General features: G+C 44.4%; 1 protein-coding gene across 1 annotated transcript in view; it reads left to right on the top strand.

The window, feature by feature from the left end:
* The window catches only part of SPAG6 (sperm associated antigen 6), a 67,886-nt gene extending 66,536 nt beyond the window's left edge, over positions 1 to 1,350 (top strand). Inside the window, exon 12 of the mRNA XM_038755903.1 lies at positions 1,178 to 1,350. The gene's annotated coding sequence lies outside the window, so the exon portion shown is untranslated. The remainder of the gene's footprint in view (positions 1 to 1,177) is intronic.
* Positions 1,351 to 18,209: the final 16,859 nt, after the last annotated feature.

Genomic DNA, 18,209 nt, shown 5'->3' with positions numbered 1-18,209 from the left:
TTAGCTAATTAGCTTCATTAGAGGCTTCTTATCATTGCTGCCTCTGTCTGGTACTTCTAAAAGTTCGTGTTTCCTCTGCACCCAGAGCGCTTTGGAGGGAAGCAAAATAGTGGGAGAGCCTACACTGTGAGCGAATCCTTGATCTAGAAGTGTAGGAAAAGAAATCTTTATCTTTAAAATTAGGTTGGGGTCTCAGTCACTGAAACGTTTTCACTGCTTTCTTCACCGAAATTGGTGTAATGAGTGGTGTGCTTGGGTCGGAGTTTCATTTCCAGGATCTTGGAGCGGGAGCCCGGCTGTCTTTGCTGCCTTTGGCCGGGAAAGAGAAGCTACAGACACGGGATTGTTTGCCATGAAGCTAGGAGGAGGCTTCGGTGGCCCTGCCCCCTCCCCATTCTCCCCCACCTTATCTTGCCCTCCCTTCCTGGCTTTCTCTGGGAGTGCTTTGGTAACTGGGCGAGGGCCCCCTGAAAGTGTGGACTGGGGGACTGCCCCTTTCTAAGGAGCTGAATGGCTCCAGGGTGGCTCAGCTTTGGGGAGGAGGGTTCTGTAACCAGCCTGCTACCTGGCCAGCCTAACAAGGCTTCCTCTCTGTGCCCCTGGTAAGTGAATAGTGGGTTCAAATGGAGGCTTTGGGTTGGGTAAAGGGACTTATCCTCTGACAAGGTTAGTCCCTGAAACACAAGAACTGTTTTTCTAATGCCAAACAGGTTTGGATAATACATGTTCATTGATATTTTAAGGGAAGGATAAATGAACAATGATAGTAATTGGGGTATTTGTTAGTATGTGTCCAGCTCTGACGTAAATACAAAATCAAGTCAGACAGAGTCCTTGTTCCACATGGGGTTCACAGTCAAAGTAGGAGGGAGAACAATAATTGAATCCCCATTTTATAGATGAGGAAATTGAGGCACAGAGAAGCCAACTGATTTGCCCAAGGTCACACAGCAGGCATGTGGAAGAACCAGGAGTAGAACCCAGACCTCCTGACCCCCCAAGCCCATGCTCTTTCCACTAGGCCATTTTGTTTCCCTGGGTGCAACAGCTCCTGTTAAATCCCATTAAATGGGAAATCAGACCTCTGTTTGGGTTTTTTTTTCCTCATCTTCAGAAATTCTCCATAGCAGATCCAATCTGTAGTTGAAACTTCCTTTTGGGTGTTTCCCAATTCTAGATTCCAGTTTAATCAGGACTCATCTAGGATTTCAGCAAGGAAATCCATTTCAAATATAACAGCGAACACTTGGTGAAGAATTATTCTGAGACTCCTGCACTCACTTTTAGGAAACGGTCTTATGAGAGAAGATCAAGTGTTGATCCCAATTATAAACAATCTGTTCCATTGTGTCTCAGTGCATGAATGACATTTTTGGTGTTTCAGTTCCTTCACAAAATAACTCTGCTCCCCAATCAAACCTGTAATTGCATTAGAGTGGATCCTAATTGCCCAGTTACTGTTGCATTTATATATGCGTGACGGAAGATTGCTAGGGAATAGACTGTGTACAGCAGCAAAGTACACTTTGGGAAGCAATTACAATATTGTCTTTGAATCTTGAACGGAGAACAAACAGAATTGCATTTTGTAGTGATTTCTACCAGGAAGCAATCACAGTTCCATTCTTTTAAATGTTTCTCCTTGTTTGTGAAGATGGGAAAATGTTGAATATTTATTGAATTACTCCCCCGCAGCACTCCTGCCTCTGGCTAGGTAGAGCACAAAACCTACAGTTGTGGTGCGGCCCCCGATAACCAATTATAATTGGTCAATTGGTCAGGCGTTTTGACTAATCAGTACATATTCGGTCATTCCTCCTAATGAATGGCAGAGGGGGCAGGAAGAGAACTGATCCCGGGGTTGCTGGGGATTTCTGAAAGCAACGTGGCTTGATAGTTGAAAGCGTTTGGGCCTGGGAGTCAGAGGACCTGGGTTCTAATCCTGACTCTGCCATGTACCTATTATGTGGCCTTGGGCAAGTCACTTAATTTCTCTGCCTCAGTTCCCTCATCTGTAAAACGGAGATTCAATACCTGTTTTCCCTCCTACTTGGACTGTGAACCCCACTGTGGAACCTGATTATCTTGTATCTACTCCAGCGCTTAGTACAGTGGTTGGCACAGAGTAAGTGGTTAACAAATACCAATCAATCAATCAATCAATCAATCGTATTTATTGAGCGCTTACTGTGTGCAGAGCACTGTACTAAGCACTTGGGAAGTACAAGTTGGCAACATATAGAGACAGTCCCTACCCAACAGTGGGCTCACAGTCTAAAAGGGGGAGACAGAGAACAAAACCAAACATACTAACAAAATAAAATAGAATAGATATGTACAGGTAAAACAAATAAGTAAATAGAGTAATAAATATGTACAAACATATATACATATATACAGGTACCACAGTTGTTAATTACTATTGTTAATAGTTGTTAATTACTATTATTCTGGCAGTGTGGCTGGGAGCAGGCTCAGTGACCGTATGTTGTCTCTCTCCAACTCAGTAGGACCAGACTCCCTATTTCCAGAACAATTCCCTGCCTTCCACCCACTATAGCTGGCCCCATATGGCTACACTCCAACCCCCACTACGGTCACCCCAGTCTCCCATGGCACCATCCGTCGAACCATGGACACTAGGATCAGACGTGAGGGCTGTTAAACCCTGGAATTGGCTGCCGACTCCTAGTCCAAATCTGTCCAGCTGTTCTTCAACTCAAAAATCTATAGAAAAAGAGAGTCTTATCTGCCTGGAGACATGGGGATGGTCTAGATGACCTCTCAGGGTTCTTCAGGTGCTTTGAGAACTCTTCCGGTCACGGACAGATGGAAGCTGTGCCCTGTGATAGTATTCAGTCAGTCTGTGTCACTTTTCAGCATCCAAAGCCCTGCTGAAATCCCTTCTCCTTTATGGGGCCCTCCTTGATTAAGGAATGATTAAGGATTCCTCTCATTTCCCACACCCTTTAGCCCCCGCCCCAACTTCCACTTTAACATTTCTGCCTCACAAAGGCACCTGACTACTCCCATTCCTCCGTACAAATCTTTATCCTCTATTACTTCCTCCTGTCATTTATTTTAGTGCCTGTCTCATCTCTACACATCTCTACACACCCTATAGACCCTGCCAACTTCCACTTCAACACTTGTGCTTTACCTAGGCATGTAACTACTCCCACTCCTCCACACAAATCTTTATCCTTTATTCCTCCTACCTGTCATTAATGCTAGCATTTGTCTCCTGTGCTAGACTGTAAGCTCCTTGGCAGCAGGGATCATGTCTGCTAACTCTACTGTACTCTCCCCCAAGTGTTTAGTATAGTGCTCTTCTCATAATAGGCTGTTAGTGATTGACTGGGCGGTGGTGCAGTAGACGAGGACTGTTGAGTGGGGCGATGAGGGGGTGGCTGAGTGTATTTGTCTGGACCTTGGGGCTAGGAAGGCACATTTGGGTGTGGTGGGGAAGTTGGGAGGAGGAGGAATCCCAACTGGAAGCTGCAAATGATGGGTGGAGTGGAAGGAAGTCCCAAATGGATAGCCCCTTCCTGCTCCATTGTACTAGTCTAGATGAATCCTGATCTTCTCACTGACAGATCCTTCCCACATCTTTCCCAGGTGTGCTCTCTCCTGGCTCTGGGGGCCTATTGGGATGAGGTTGGAGGAAATGGTGTTTCTCTTGGGGAGAGGGAAATTGAGAAAAAATCTTCTCATACCTGGAGGTGAGGGGGACTGGACAGATTTGAGCATCTTATTGACAATCGGTAGGGAGCGCCCGGAAGCGATTCCTAGGCTGGACTCTAGATGTCATTTTAGGAAATCATTCATTCATTCATTCATTCAATTGTATTTATTGAGCGCTTAGTGTGCTCAATAAATCTGCAGCCTGTCAGCTCCATGGCCACATTAGTCACTTCTCGAGAGATAAGAGGCACAACCTGGGTTGGTTTACCCTGACCAAGCATCCTTTCTGAGTCACAAATGTCACCACGAGTCCCACCTGTCCGCCCACCCCATGCCGTAACCTGAGCTTCCATCGTGATCCATGTTCCTTAGGTGACTTCACTAAACAGCTGCCTGAGAAATTAAATCCTCACTAGGACACCATCTCCTGGGAACTACATTTTCTACTCGACAGTTGAGAAACTCTCCCTGCTCTGCCCACCTCTCTCCTGTTAGACTGCAATGGCCATCACATGGTGGGGGCTATTATCCTGTCTCAGGTTCCTGCTACTCGCTGCTTGTATCCCTCCACCTTCAGGTTCCTGCTGCTCTCCCGTTGTATCCCTCCACACTTGGGTTCCTGCTGCTCTCCAGTGATAGTCCCCCCAACCCTCCCACCACTTCTCCATGAAGGCCCATCCCTCTCCCTCACTCTTCAGTCATGTCCCCTGCCCAGAATGGAGCCACCAGGGTTATAAGCCTCACTGGGAATCATCTTACCTTCCAGGCTGTTCGGCTCCAGGGATACAGTAGTCCCAGATTAACTGCACCCATTTATTTCTCTTCCAGAATCTAGCCCTGGCCCAAATTACAGTTGTGGGTGGTTGCCCAAAGTAAACCCTCAAATGAAAGCCTCTAACTTGCTTGCTCCCATCTCTAATCTATACCTGGAAGGTTTGCGTAGCTTTCTCTCAACATTTTCCCTACCTGAAATTGAACACTGTTGGAGCTGCAGCCAAGTCTTTCAGTTGGAGATGTTGGCCAGGGCTGCAGGCTGAAGCACCGAATGGTCTGTGAAAGGAAGGGAAGGCAAGTCTTACGAGAAATGGCTAATTAGGATGATGATGATGATGATGAAGGTATTTGTTAAGCGCTTCCTATGTATTAAGCACTTCTAAGCGCTGGGATAGGTACAAGCTAATCAGGTTGGACACAGTCCCTGTCCCACATGGGGTTCACAGTCTTAATCCCAGTTACCATGTGTATTACTCTATTTATTTATTTATTTATTTTATATTACTCTTTATTTACTTATTTTATTTGTACATGTTTATTCTGTTTATTTTATTTTGTTAATATGTTTTGTTTTGTTGTCTGTCTCCCCCTTCTAGACTGTGAACCCACTGTTGGGTAGGGACCGTCTCCATATGTTGCCGATTTGTACTTCCCAAGCGCTTAGTACAGTGCTCTGCACCCAGTAAGCGCTCAATAAATATGATTGAATGAATGAATGAATGAATCCCCATTTTACAGATAAGGTAAAGCACAGGGAAGTAAAGTGACTTGTCCAAGATCACACTGCAGACAGATAGTAGAGCTGAGATTAGAACCCAGATCCTTCTGACTCCCAGCCTTGTGCTCTATCCCCTAGGCCATGCTGCTTCTCAGTTAGGCAGAGCAAGGAATCATGAGTCACCTACTGTCACAGAGACACCTAAGTTTTGTTTACTAATAATCTTTCTTGATAATTGAGGCTCTCCTATTTAGACTGTGAACCCCATATGGGCAGGGATTACGTTTGACCTGATTATCCTGTATACCCCGGCTTTCAGTATAGTGCGTGGTATACAGTAAGTACTTAACAAATACCATTGTTATTATTTGTGTTTCTGTTATTACAGCAACGTTTCCCCTTTGACAAAGAAGGGTCTTACTTAGGGGGCTGGGAGCAGAACCAGGTCCTGTGCTCTTTCCACTAAGCCAAGGTACTGATCAGGCTTGTTGGCTGAAAATCAAGGGGTGGACTGGGAAACGAGCCTTTGCCCTCTCTTCTCGTACAAAACTTCCGTTTGATTCTGCTGCCGCCTTTTGGGTGTGTGATGTATGTGGCTATCCAGAAAAGCTTGGTTAAACACCCATCATGACGGGAACCCAATTTAGTTAATTTACGGGGAGCTACCTGCTTTCTTAACCAAGGCAGCAAAGACCACGTAAATAAACAAGGGCATAAATAACCACTGGGGAGCTTCGTCAGGCCGGCCTGCTGGTTGGGGTCTAAGGTTTCAGGAAATGATACGATGGCTGGGAAAGGCTACAGACTGCTTGGGTGCAGTGGGGACAGGGACTTTGATCTAATTAACCCAGTGCTTAGAACAGAACATAAAGTAAGCGTTTAGCAAATACCATAAAAAATGGGAAAGTTGGGGATATGACTGTATTCAGCGGGTCTCATCTCCCTGTAGGATAGACCTGGAAGGATAGGGATAATATCTCCTTCCATGCTTGTCCGCTTCCCGAATGCTCCAGCCTGTGGTTCCCAATACTCGGCTTCTGTTTCCTTTGCCGCTGATCCTGCTTTTCTCAGGTAGATCCCACAGTGTGATTTAGTGGGTTTAATCTAGGGAAGGACACTAGACACTATCTTTTTTCTTTTTGCTGAGTTTTTCCAATACTCATTGTTTATCTTTTCAGCTAAAATGCCAGCTGGCAGGTAAATTAAAAAAAAAAAATCCACCTGCTCTTAATGGTCACTAAGACTGTGAACCTCCACCATCAATCAATCGATGAATCCATCCACTGTATTTATTGAGTGCTTACTGTTTGGAGAGCACTGTACCACATGCTTGGGAAAGTACAATGTAACAGAGTTGGTAGACATGTTCCCTTCCCACAACGAGCTTACAGTCTAGTGGAGATACGGACATTAAATGAACAAATTATGGATATGTATATAAGTGCTGTGGGGTTGAAGGAGGGGTCAATAAAGGGTATAAATCCAAGTGTGCAATCACTAGATTGTGACTGTCAGATGGGACAAGTACTGCATCCAATCTGATGTAGTTGTCACTACCCCAACACTTAGTACAGTGCTTGGCACCAAGCAAGTGCTTAAAAACCAAAATAATAAGGAAGAAAGGAAGAGGACAAGGGACAGTGGGCCACTCTCCCACCATTGCTTGCCTCTGTTACTTCCTTAGTGGACCCCTTTTGAAGATTTTCATGTGGTAGAAATGAGCCCCAGAGATACTGATCGCTCATCAATTAATCAACTGTACTTACTGAGTGCTTACTGCATACAGAGAGCCCTGTACTAAGCACCCGGGAGAGAACAATAGAGTAAGTAGATAAAAACTCTGCTCTCAAAGACCTTATAAACTCATGAGAGAAGCCTAAAGTCTAGTCACTTTATGCTAGAACACCCACTCTGGGACAAAGTCCAAGGAAAACTTCTCTTGCTGTTTCCCTTTTCCTTTTCATTCACCACTGGCTTCCTTGCTTGTTCAAACACATATTACCTGTTGCCCATTAAATGAGTTATCCAAGGAGGCTAGTTCTCTCCCAGTTCTCCTTGCCCCAAAGAAAGCTCCTCATAACCCCGCCAAATCAATCAATCAATGGTATTTATCGAGCTCTTACTATGCATAGAGCACTGTACAATCAATCAATCAATCGTATTTATTGAGCGCTTACTGTGTGCAGAGCACTGTACTAAGCGCTTGGGAAGTACAAGTTGGCAACATATAGAGACAGTCCCTACCCAACAGTGGGCTCACAGTCTAAAAGGGGGAGACAGAGAACAAAACCAAACATACTAACAAAATAAAATAAATAGAATAGATATGTACAAGTAAAATAAATAAATAAATAAATAGAGTAATAAATATGTACAAACATATATACATATATACAGGTGCTGTGGGGAAGGGAAGGAGGTAAGATGGGGGGATGGAGAGGGGGACGAGGGGGAGAGGAAGGAAGGGGCTCAGTCTGGGAAGGCCTCCTGGAGGAGGTCTACTACTACTACTTGGGAGAGAACAAAATAACAGAGTTGGCAGACCTGTTGCCTGCCCACAAAGAGCTTAGAGTCTAGAGGTCGCTACATGCACCACCACCCCACACCCCTTAATCCACTGCAACTCCTGGTCTTATCAGGGTAGCCAGGCAACTCGAAAGGCCTTGGCTTGGCTTCCCATCCTGGTTTCCTTCCAGCTCTACTCTCACCATCTGTTGGTGTGAACCAACCCATGCAAGCCTAACAGAGGCGAACAAATGTAGGAATCTGTAAGCCAAATGCAAAAGAAACCCTATTTCAACCAGCGTCTAGCTCTCCTCTCATTTCGGCGTCCCTCCCCTCCACTGCTGAATTCTGTCCTCTGCGGCCGACTGCAGCCTGGAAATCCAGCCTCGGCCCGGAAAGAAGCAGGGTGGCCTAGTGGAGAGGGCACGGGCCTGGGAGCCGGAGGACCTGGGTTCAAATCCCAGCACCTCCACTTGTCTGCCGTGTGACTCTGGGCAAGTCACTTCGTTTCTTGGTGCCTCAGTCACCTCATCTGTAAAATGGGGATCAAGACTTTAGGACAAGGACTGCGTCCAAACTGATTAGCTTTTATCTACCCCAGTGACTGAAACATTATAAGCGCTTAACAAATATCATAAAAAAAGATCTTTCCTGGCATACCACCCTGTACCTGAGGCTCCTCACACACCTGTCACTGCGAGGGCGGGGGGGAATCTTCATGGTAACAGTAGGGGTGCTAAGATTCCACTCAGGGTGGTGACAGGGATGGACAAGGGAGAGGAGGAAAGAGGGAAAAAGGAAGAAAGGAGGGCTTTGAGGGTGGGGACTATGCTTATAAACTCTACTCTGTCATAATTGTGGCAGTTGTTGAGCACTTACTGTACATGCCAAGTGCTGGAGTCCCACTATGGGGCTCATGGGTACTGAGAGAGGAGAACAGGTACTGAATCCCCATTTTGCAAATGAGGAACAGAGAAGGTGAATGACTTACCCAAGGTCACACAGCAGATGTGGCAGAGCTGGGATTAGAACCCAGGGCCTCTGACTCCCATGCCTGGGCTCTTTTCACTAGGCCACACTGCTAAGGTACTCTCCCAGGCACTTAGTACAGTGCTCTGCATATAGTAAACATTCAAATACCATCGATCAATTGGCTATTTGGCATGAAATGTGTCCGTTTAATTGTTATATTGTACTCTCCCAAGCGCTTAGTACAGTGCTCACCATACAGTAAGCACTGAAAAAATACGACTGAGTGAATGAGAAAGGAGATTCATTCAATCGTATTTATTGAGCGCTTACTGTGTGCACAGCACTGGAGAGAGAAGTATAATTATCCGGGGAACTCCAGCCTTGCCATTGCTACCCAGCCTGAACGCCCTCATGTCCTAAATTCACACCAGTTGACTCTGATGGTAGACGTGATCAGAGTTTGCTGCTTATGGTGGGGGCTTCTCTTGCCCCAGAATGATTTGTTGGAGGACACCAATACAGTAACAGAACCCAACACAATAAAAATGCCAACGATTCAAAATATTGCTGGCCAGTCTGCCTGGTTTTACGTGGTGGGAATGAGCAAATGAAAAAATTGTGCCAGTAAGACGCACAAAACGAACAGATCTTGCAGCCTAGTCCAGAGTCGGAAGTTCCAGGTTAAAGAAGGCGTGGAGGAGTTGAGAATGGATGACCAGCATTGAAAATTGGAGTTTCAGTAGATACTGTTAATTGGCATCCTTTCAGAGGAAGATGGTTTCCTCCCTCGTTGCCTACTTAAGGGAATGAAAATGGCCCAAACTGGAGAATTTTCTCAAGGCCTGTGTTAGGTGTTTCTGCTGTTGTTGGAGGTGTCAAACTGAATTTGGGCAGAAGTCATTTTGCTTCTTTTCCATCTATTCTGAAAAGCAGCATGGCCTACTGGAAAGAGCACAGTTCTGGGAGTCAGAAAGACCTGGGTTCTAGTCCCAGCCCCATCACTTGTCTGCTGTGTGACCTTGGGCAAGTCACTTCACTTCTCTGAGCCTCGGTTACCTCATCTGTAAAATGGGGATGAAGACTGTGAGCCCCACGTGGGACAACCTGATCACTTTGTATCCCCCCAAGCGCTTAGAACAGTGCTTTGCACATAGTAAGCGCTTAACAAATGCCAACATTATTATTATTATTATTATTATTCTCTGGGGTCTCAGTTCCCTCATTTCTCTGGGGCTCAGTTCCCTTAATGGGGATTAAGTCTGTGAGCCCTAGGTGGGACAGGAACTATGTCCAACCTGATTAGCTTGTATCTACTTCAGTGCTTAGGACAGTGCCTGGCACATGGTAAGTTCTTAACAAATGCAAAAAAAAAAAAAGAACAGCCTCATCCTAGAGAGCAGGGAGCACATCACACTGTAAAATCAAGAATGTGATGGAAATCTCATGTGACTATACGCAGCAGACAAAGGTTTGGACTTCTCGAGGGCTGGAGTGCCTCCCAATATTATTTCTGACAATACAAAATCCATTTCCATTTAATACATTTTTAAATAACCAACCCACCCCATGCTATTTGATATGACTAATGAAAGCTGAAATGGAATCTTAATACAGCTCTTGCAAGTATTCAGCAGAGGTTTGTTATTGCAAAAAAAATGCTGTGTGTAATCACAGTACTTTGTCATTAAAATTGCCAGGTTTTGAGGTACAGATATATTAGGTTCATAATTAAAATGGTGTGGCTCCAGCAGACTTTTTTTTCACTGTTCTTTTTTTATCTTGCCGCCTTTCATAGATGAACAGATTCAGTTAATCAATCGTATTTGTTGAGACCTTACTATGTGGGGAGCATTGTACTAAGTGTTTTGGGAGAGTAGAATATAACAGAGTTGGTAGATGTGTTCTCTTCCCACAGTGAGCTTACAAGTCTAGAGGGGGAGACAGACATTAATATAAATGCAGAAATTATGGATATGGATGTAAGTGGCGTGGGGCAGCAGGAGGGGTGAATAAAGGGTACAAATCCAAGTGCAAGGTTCCTTTGGAAGCAAGATCACTTCTGATACGGGCTTTATTTATGAAGATGAAGAAAATACTAAAGCATCTTCAGACAGAGGGTTGGTAAGAAAAGAGAGATTGGATCTCTTCTTGGAAAAATGTGGCATTGAGCGGACGGCGGTAGCATCTGTACACTTGCCAAATGCGACTGGCTTCTAGGCTGTGTTCAGTTATCACAGCTGCCAAGTAAAGAAGTCGTCCATGGGAGAAAGAAATAATAATAATAATCGTGGTATTTGTTAGGCACTTACTATATGCAAAGCACTGTACTAAGCACTAAAGTAGATATGACACAAATCAGATCAGACACTGTCTCTGTCCTAGATGGGGCTCCCAGTCTAAATAGGAGGGAGAACAGGTATTTAACAGGTATTTAGCTCTCTTCCTCCCTTCAAGGCCCTACTGAGAGCTCACCTCCTCCAGGAGGCCTTCCCAGACTGAGCCCCTTCCTTCCTCTCCCCCTCGTCCCCCTCTCCATCCCCCGATCTTACCTCTTTCCCTTCCCCACAGCACCTGTATATATGCTTGTACATATTTATTACTCTATTTATTTATTTATTTTACTTGTACATATCTATTCTATTTATTTTGTTAGTATGTTTGGTTTTGTTCTCTGTCTCCCCCTTTTTAGACTGTGAGCCCACTGTTGGGTAGGGACTGTCTCTATATGTTGCCAACTTGTACTTCCCAAGCGCTTAGTACAGTGCTCTGCACACAGTAAGCGCTCAATAAATATGATTGATTGATTGATTGATTGATTTAATAGCCATTTTACAGATGAGGAAACTAAGGTACAGAGAAGTTAGTTACTTGTTCAAAGTCACACAGCAGGTAAGTGGCAACCTGGGATTGGAACCCACTTCTCCTGACTACCAGTCAGTCGATCGATCAATCAATTGTATTTATTGAGCATTGTAGTAAGCGCTTGGGAGGGTACAATATAATCAAGTTGGTAGAAACATCCCCTGCCCACATGAGCTTATAGTCTAGAGGGGGAGACAGATATTAAAATAAGTTATGTCTATGTACTTAAGTGCAATGGGGTTAGGGTGAGGTGAAGAAAGGGTACAAATCCAAGTGCAGCGTTGTATTGTACTCTCCCAAGCGCTCAGTACAGTGTTCTGCACACAGTAAGCACTCAATAAATGCGACTGAATGAATGAACGAGTATTAGCCAGCTGAGTTTACACTCACCTTGGGAACCCCGGACAGAATTTTGCACATTTGTTGTTGCAGGATGCTAGGACCATAAATGCCATTCCATTTGTCAGCATTCCTACCTAAGTCATAAAAGCGAGAACAGAAGCAGCTCCATGAAAGAGCAGCCTGTTAGAAACCACTGAGCTGAATTAAAATACATGCCAGCACAGCTTTGCTGTCACTTTAAAAATGTTTTTAATCCTTGATGCCAAACAGGATGTTGTGCATTCATTTCAGCCAGAACCAAGTGTCGGGAAACATAAAAAGTTCCATGTTGACTCAGTCAAAATAAACATCTCGTTACTCACAGAACGCAAAGCATCTCCCTGGCTTCCACGTGCACAAACCAGGTAGCCAGACGATTGGCTTACAATCACCAGGCAGAGTTCGGGAACCTCTTGGTACCAAACTACAAGAATGAGGTCGAGAGTCTGAATGGCCCAAAGGGGACCTATAAGAAATCTGGGGAACAACTCGAATCTGTTGTGGGGGTGTAGCTTGCTACAGAGTGACAGGAGCCAGAAGTGAAAAATGGCAGGATTACTGGAGATTGGAAACGGAAGAAGCAGCATGGCCTAATGGAAAGAACACAGGCGTGGGAGTCTGAGGACCTGGATTCTAATTCCAGCTTTGCCACTTATCTGATGGGTGACCTTGAGCAAGTCACTTAACTTCTCTAGGTCTCATTTCCCTCAACTGTAAAATGGGGATTCAACCCTACTCCCCATAGGGGACAAGGACTGGGTCCAACCTGATTAACTTGTATCTACCCCAGTGCTTAGAACTCTGCTTAGCACAAAGTAAGCACTCAACAAATACAGTAATAATAATGATAATATCAACTCCTCACTGTGCCTCGTTCTCGCCTGTTCTCCGCACATCCACCAAGCTAGCTCTCTTCCTCCCTTCAAAGCCCTACTGAGAGCTCACCTCCTCCAGGAGGCCTTCCCAGACTCAGCCCCCTCCTTCTTCGCCCCCTCCCCATCCCCCACCCTACCTCCTTCCCCTCCCCACAGCACCTGTATATATGTTTGTACAGATTTATTAGTCTATTTTACTTGTACATATTTACTATTATATTTCTTTTATTTTGTTAATATGTTTTGTTTTGTTGTCTGTCTCCCCCTTCTAGACTGTGAGCCCGCTGTTGGGTAGGGACCGTCTCTATATGTTGCCAACTTGTACTCCCCAAGCACTTAGTACAGTGCTCTGCACACAGTAAGTGCTCAATAAATACGATTGAATGAACCAATGATTAATAGAAGATGTGGGACTGAGGCATTTGCTGTGACAGTGATTTCAGACAGGCTCGTGCCAGTTTTGTCAGTGAACTGAGACTTCGATCTAGGAGATAAGTGGCTTTTTCTCCCTTCTGGAAGGAACACAACTGGTGGCTTTCAGTCCATTTTAACATGCAGTTCAGTGCTCTGCACACAGGAAGTGCTCAATAAATGCCATTGATTGGTTTTCTGTTTTCTACTTGAGGGCTGTCTGGTGCAAACCCTCCACCCAAGTGCTGCTGCCAAGCAGCTGAATAAAACTGCAACCTGGGGCAAATTGTTAAGTGAAACCGAAATCCGATACTACAAATCCCTGCCTGGGGGCAAATTATTTTTTGTAGGCATAATCATTCTACTTTGGATTTGTACGACACTTCTTTTTCCAAAACACTTTCACATCTCATTTTATCCTCATAATTTCCTGCGAGATAGGGAGAGATGGCTTTTATTATCCACAATCTACAGAAGAGAAAACCAGGGTTAAATCAATCGCTCAATAGTATTTACTGAACGCTTAGTGGGTGCAGAGCACAGTCTAAGCCCTTGGAGGAGTACAATATAATCGAGTTAGTAGACATGTTCCCTGCCCACGGGTAGCTTACAGTCTAGAGATAAATATAAAATGGCAGTGCTGGCACCAAGCACTAGCTCTTTTGGGTCCCAAGATGACCGCACGTCCCACTGGAACCGCGCTGACTCATACCCTGTGCAGGTCAGAAAAATAATTCTGACAGAGTTCATCTTTCCCTGCCAGTTCTCACTTTCCATCAGGGTGACCTAGCCAAGAAAGGTCATTGGCCGGACAGCTCAGTGGAGTCCGAATGGAGAAGAAACCAAATGATCCCTCACAGCCTTATGTTTCTAGGAAACTCCTTGTCTCAGAGGAACTCTAGACTATTAGCTCCATATGGGCAGGGGAAGCATCTGCCAACTCTGTTGTGTTGGACTCTCCAACCACTTTATACCTAGTAAGTGCTCAATAAATACCACTGAATGAATGAACAGAACAGAACAGCTGGTGGTGCTGGATCAGAGAGGCACCTGAGACTAACGGCTCACCGGCCTACCTGTTTCCACCCAAGCAAGAATGAATTGTTCAGCTTCTCACTGCTGAGACTACTGAACTGCTAGATAATAATAATAATAATAATAATAATAATGGCATTTATTAAGTGCTTACTATGTGCAAAGCACTGTTCTAAGCACTGGGGAGGCTACAAGATTATCAGGTTGTCCCTCATGGGGCTCACAGTCTCAGTCCCCATTTTACAGATGAGGTAACTGAGGCACAGAGAAGTGAAGTGACTTGCCCAAAGTCACACAGCTGACAATTGGCGGAGCCGGGATTTGAACCCATGACCTCTGGCTCCAAAGGCCGGGCTCTTTCCTACTGAGCCACGCTGCTTCTCTAGATTCTGATTTTATCATCTTGAGGTTTTGAACGTTGAATTACATAACACGAAAGCCTAAGCAAGCCTAAGCAATGCCATTACTGATTCCTACTTGTCTGCTGTGTGACCCTGGGCAAGTCACTTAACTTCTCTATGCCTCAGTTTCTTCATCTGTAAAATGGGGATTGAATCCTACTCCCTCCTAACTAGACTGTGAGCCCCTCATGGGACAGGGGCTGTGTCTGAACTGATTACTACAGTGCTTGGTACCTAGTAAACATTTAACAAGTACTATAATTATTATTTCTGAGTCAGACCAGTGGTTCACCCAGCCAAGGATCTTGTCTCTGACAGTGGCACCATGGCAGTTGGAAGAACATGTGTTGGTTGCCCTTCTGGATATTAATCAATAAATCAATTAATTATATTTACTGAGCACTTATTGTGTGCAGAGCACTATACTTAGTGCTTATGAAAATACAATATCATCCTCATGGTTAGAGATGGACCACCTAACATCTCTAACTTTACCCTCTACTTCCTTATCTTTCCTTTGAGTAATTCATGATGTACTGTCCATTCATTCATGGATTTGAACCCCCGCTTGAACCTGATGATGTTTTCAGCTACACGACTTCCTGTGGAAACCAATTCAGTATATTCATTGCCCACTGTGGACAGAAGGGATTTCTATAGTTTGTTTTGAAACTACCACCCTCAAACTTCAATGGGCGTTTCTTGCCATGGTGTTAACTCTTCTCTGTGTGGGACTGTCTTCCCCTTCTTGTTTGTGAGCCTCTTCAGGATGGCAAACTATGTGTGTCTCAGCTAATCTCTATCTTTGGTCCCCACTGCCTGGGTTAGTGCCTTGCCAAATGGAAGCTCACAGGACCGTAAACCCATCCTCTACACCGCAAGCTTGTTGTGGGCACGGAATGTGTCTGTTTCTTGTTATATCATACCCTTTCAAGTGCTTAGTACAGTGTTCTGCACACAGTAGGCGTTCAATGAATATGGTTGAATGAATCAATATTTGTAATGATGATAGTGGTTAGGACAAAGAATCTCTGGGTACGGGAAGAGTTGACTTGGGCCCAGGAGGCTGAAGCTTGTGATTTCTTGTCAAGCTACTTTCGGACTCGACAAATGGCTTTGGACAGGTGACTAGGCATCCCTTGAGTGGACATCCCTAAGACTTCGCTCTCTCATATCAATGGGAGTGATCTTGAACTCTCTGACACGGAGACAGAGGAGAACTGAAATGCCTGTAAGTGCAAAGGTAAAACAGTTGGCACAATATAAATGCCTAGAAAACCAAAGCTGATTACCTCATGGAGCACTTCAGGGTCTAACCAAAGGGTAGTCAGCGGCAGGACCCCCGCCCCAACCTCTGATTTCTTTGGTTTTACACAGAAGAAAGAACACAAAGGAAGGGACAAAGGCTGCTTTAAGGACATAAGCTAGAGAGTTCCCTTTTTTAAATTTCCCTCATCAAACTGCTTTCCAAACTGTCTCTCCGTTTCTGGGTTTGCCTCTAAGAACAGAAAAGGCTTCGATTCTGACTTAAATCATACAGATATTTTTGTTCAGGCATTGCACTGCTTCTACTCTGGGAAGACCTCACTGAGGAAATCGTGGCATTGTCCTAGTTGGGCGTATTTCACATTCCTTGAACTGACTCTCAGGACTTGACAGAAAAGCCTGCTCTGAGTAGAAACAGATCCACCATTAAAAGCCTGCTGGGTGATTTAAGGCATTTCCTCAAAACCAAAATATTTCAGGCAAACAACTATCTCTAGAGCATCAAGGATATACTTACATCTGTAACATATATATTTAAGCTTGAACAATATCTGACAATTACCATTTTCTGAAGATTACCGTTTCTCATCATCTTGAAGTGAAAGGAGGGAAATAAAAGTCCATCCGTGTCTATTTCTAAATTCGCACTCGGATGAACCAAAGAGAACATGGGAGATAGGATAATTTTTTTTTTGTGATGCTGCATTCCAGGCATCGACCTTGGAAGTGGGCTAGAGGAAGAAACACTCTCGAAACTCAGCAAACTCCACTGAAGAGAAGTAACGGAGACCTGAGCGTGGCTGTTCAAGAAAATTGCCTATTTTCCCTCCTCTGCCCTTGCTTGTCAACACATTAGCTGTAGTTCCACTGATACAAAAAAATTCCTGGGATGTGTAACAAAGGGAGAAGGAAACATTCTCCCAGTGGAGAAGGTACTGAGAACAAGCAGATTTATTTGAAAACCATGGTGCTTGAATGGACGTGGTTAATGCAGGCCTCACCTACGAAATGGGAAAAGCCTTAGCCGTCTCTCACAGGAATATTGTGAGAGCTAATTAGTCAGAATCTTTGAGGCAGTTACAGAAGTAGCTGATATTTTTATTTTATCAAAACCCTTGGGCTAAAGTGAGCATAAATTTGCCATGTGTTGGGGTTTTAAAATCCAACAGTTCTAAAGATACCCTAGAATTTATATATATATGTAAATATATACATATGTGTGTAAATATATATGTATGTGTGTACATATACAGTCAAGCTTCTTTTAATGTGGATTCTACTACCTATCGGGAATCAACAGATACTTCTCTAACAGTTATTTATTTATACGGTCTTTCATTATAGCTTAGCATGTAGTGTCATGTATGACATGGCTTCTGGGGTTCAGAATAAATTGATCAGAATCATCAGCATGGCCAAGTGGGAAGAGCACGGGCCTGGGATTCAGATGGACCTGGGTTCCAGTCCCAGTCCCACCACATGTCTGCTGTGCGACCTTGTGCAACTCACTTCCATTTCTCTGGGTCTCAGTTACCTCATCTGCAAAATGGAGATTGACAGACTGTGAGCCTCATGTGGAACATGGACTGTGTCCAAACTTATTGGCTTGTATCTACCCCAGTGCTTAGTACAGCGTCTGACACATGGTAAGTGCTTAACAAGTATAGTAAAAAAAGTAAATGGACGTTCTGTCTACACCAGGCCAATTATACCACCCTCAGAAAAAATGAACCTGAATCTGGGCACAGTTACCTGGTAAACTAAGGCTGCCATCAGTGTTTCTGCAATGTAGGGCGAGAGACTCCGAGGGTTAAGAGGCAGCTGGAGGTGGCCCGACAACACTCATTCTTTCTATAAAGTCTTATAGGATTTCCGACCTGACTGTATGAGTTGGACACAGAAGTCAGAAGGGAGTCAGAAGGTCCTGGGTTCTAATCTCACTTCTAATCCCTCCCACCTCTGGAGAGGCAGAATCCCTTACCCCTTGGGCATGGAAGGCAGGCAGAAGCTGCTGAAACATCTTGACGGTAGGAAGGTGAAGTCAGTTTCTCTCTAGGACAGATCTGCTTCAGGTCGGGAGCAACCTGATGACAGAAGTGATTAAGCTTGCATATTTTACTCTTGCTATTTTAGTTTGTTGAGTTTTAACCAGCCTTTCGTGCTGATGGCATTATATTTTTACAGTTCAAAATGTTGGGCTTCTCCTACTTATATTGTGAGTCCATCTGAATTTTCAGATATTCAACCCAGAGCTTAATACAGGGCATTTCAATCTATCGCATTTATTGAGTGTTTACTGTGTGCAGAACATTGTACTAAGCACTT

The sequence above is a fragment of the Tachyglossus aculeatus genome, chromosome 13 (genome assembly GCF_015852505.1).
Source record: "Tachyglossus aculeatus isolate mTacAcu1 chromosome 13, mTacAcu1.pri, whole genome shotgun sequence".
In the NCBI taxonomy this organism is placed as follows: Eukaryota; Metazoa; Chordata; class Mammalia; order Monotremata; family Tachyglossidae; genus Tachyglossus; species Tachyglossus aculeatus.
Note: the sequence above shows the minus strand (reverse complement) of the source record. Positions and strands in the feature narration are given on the sequence as shown.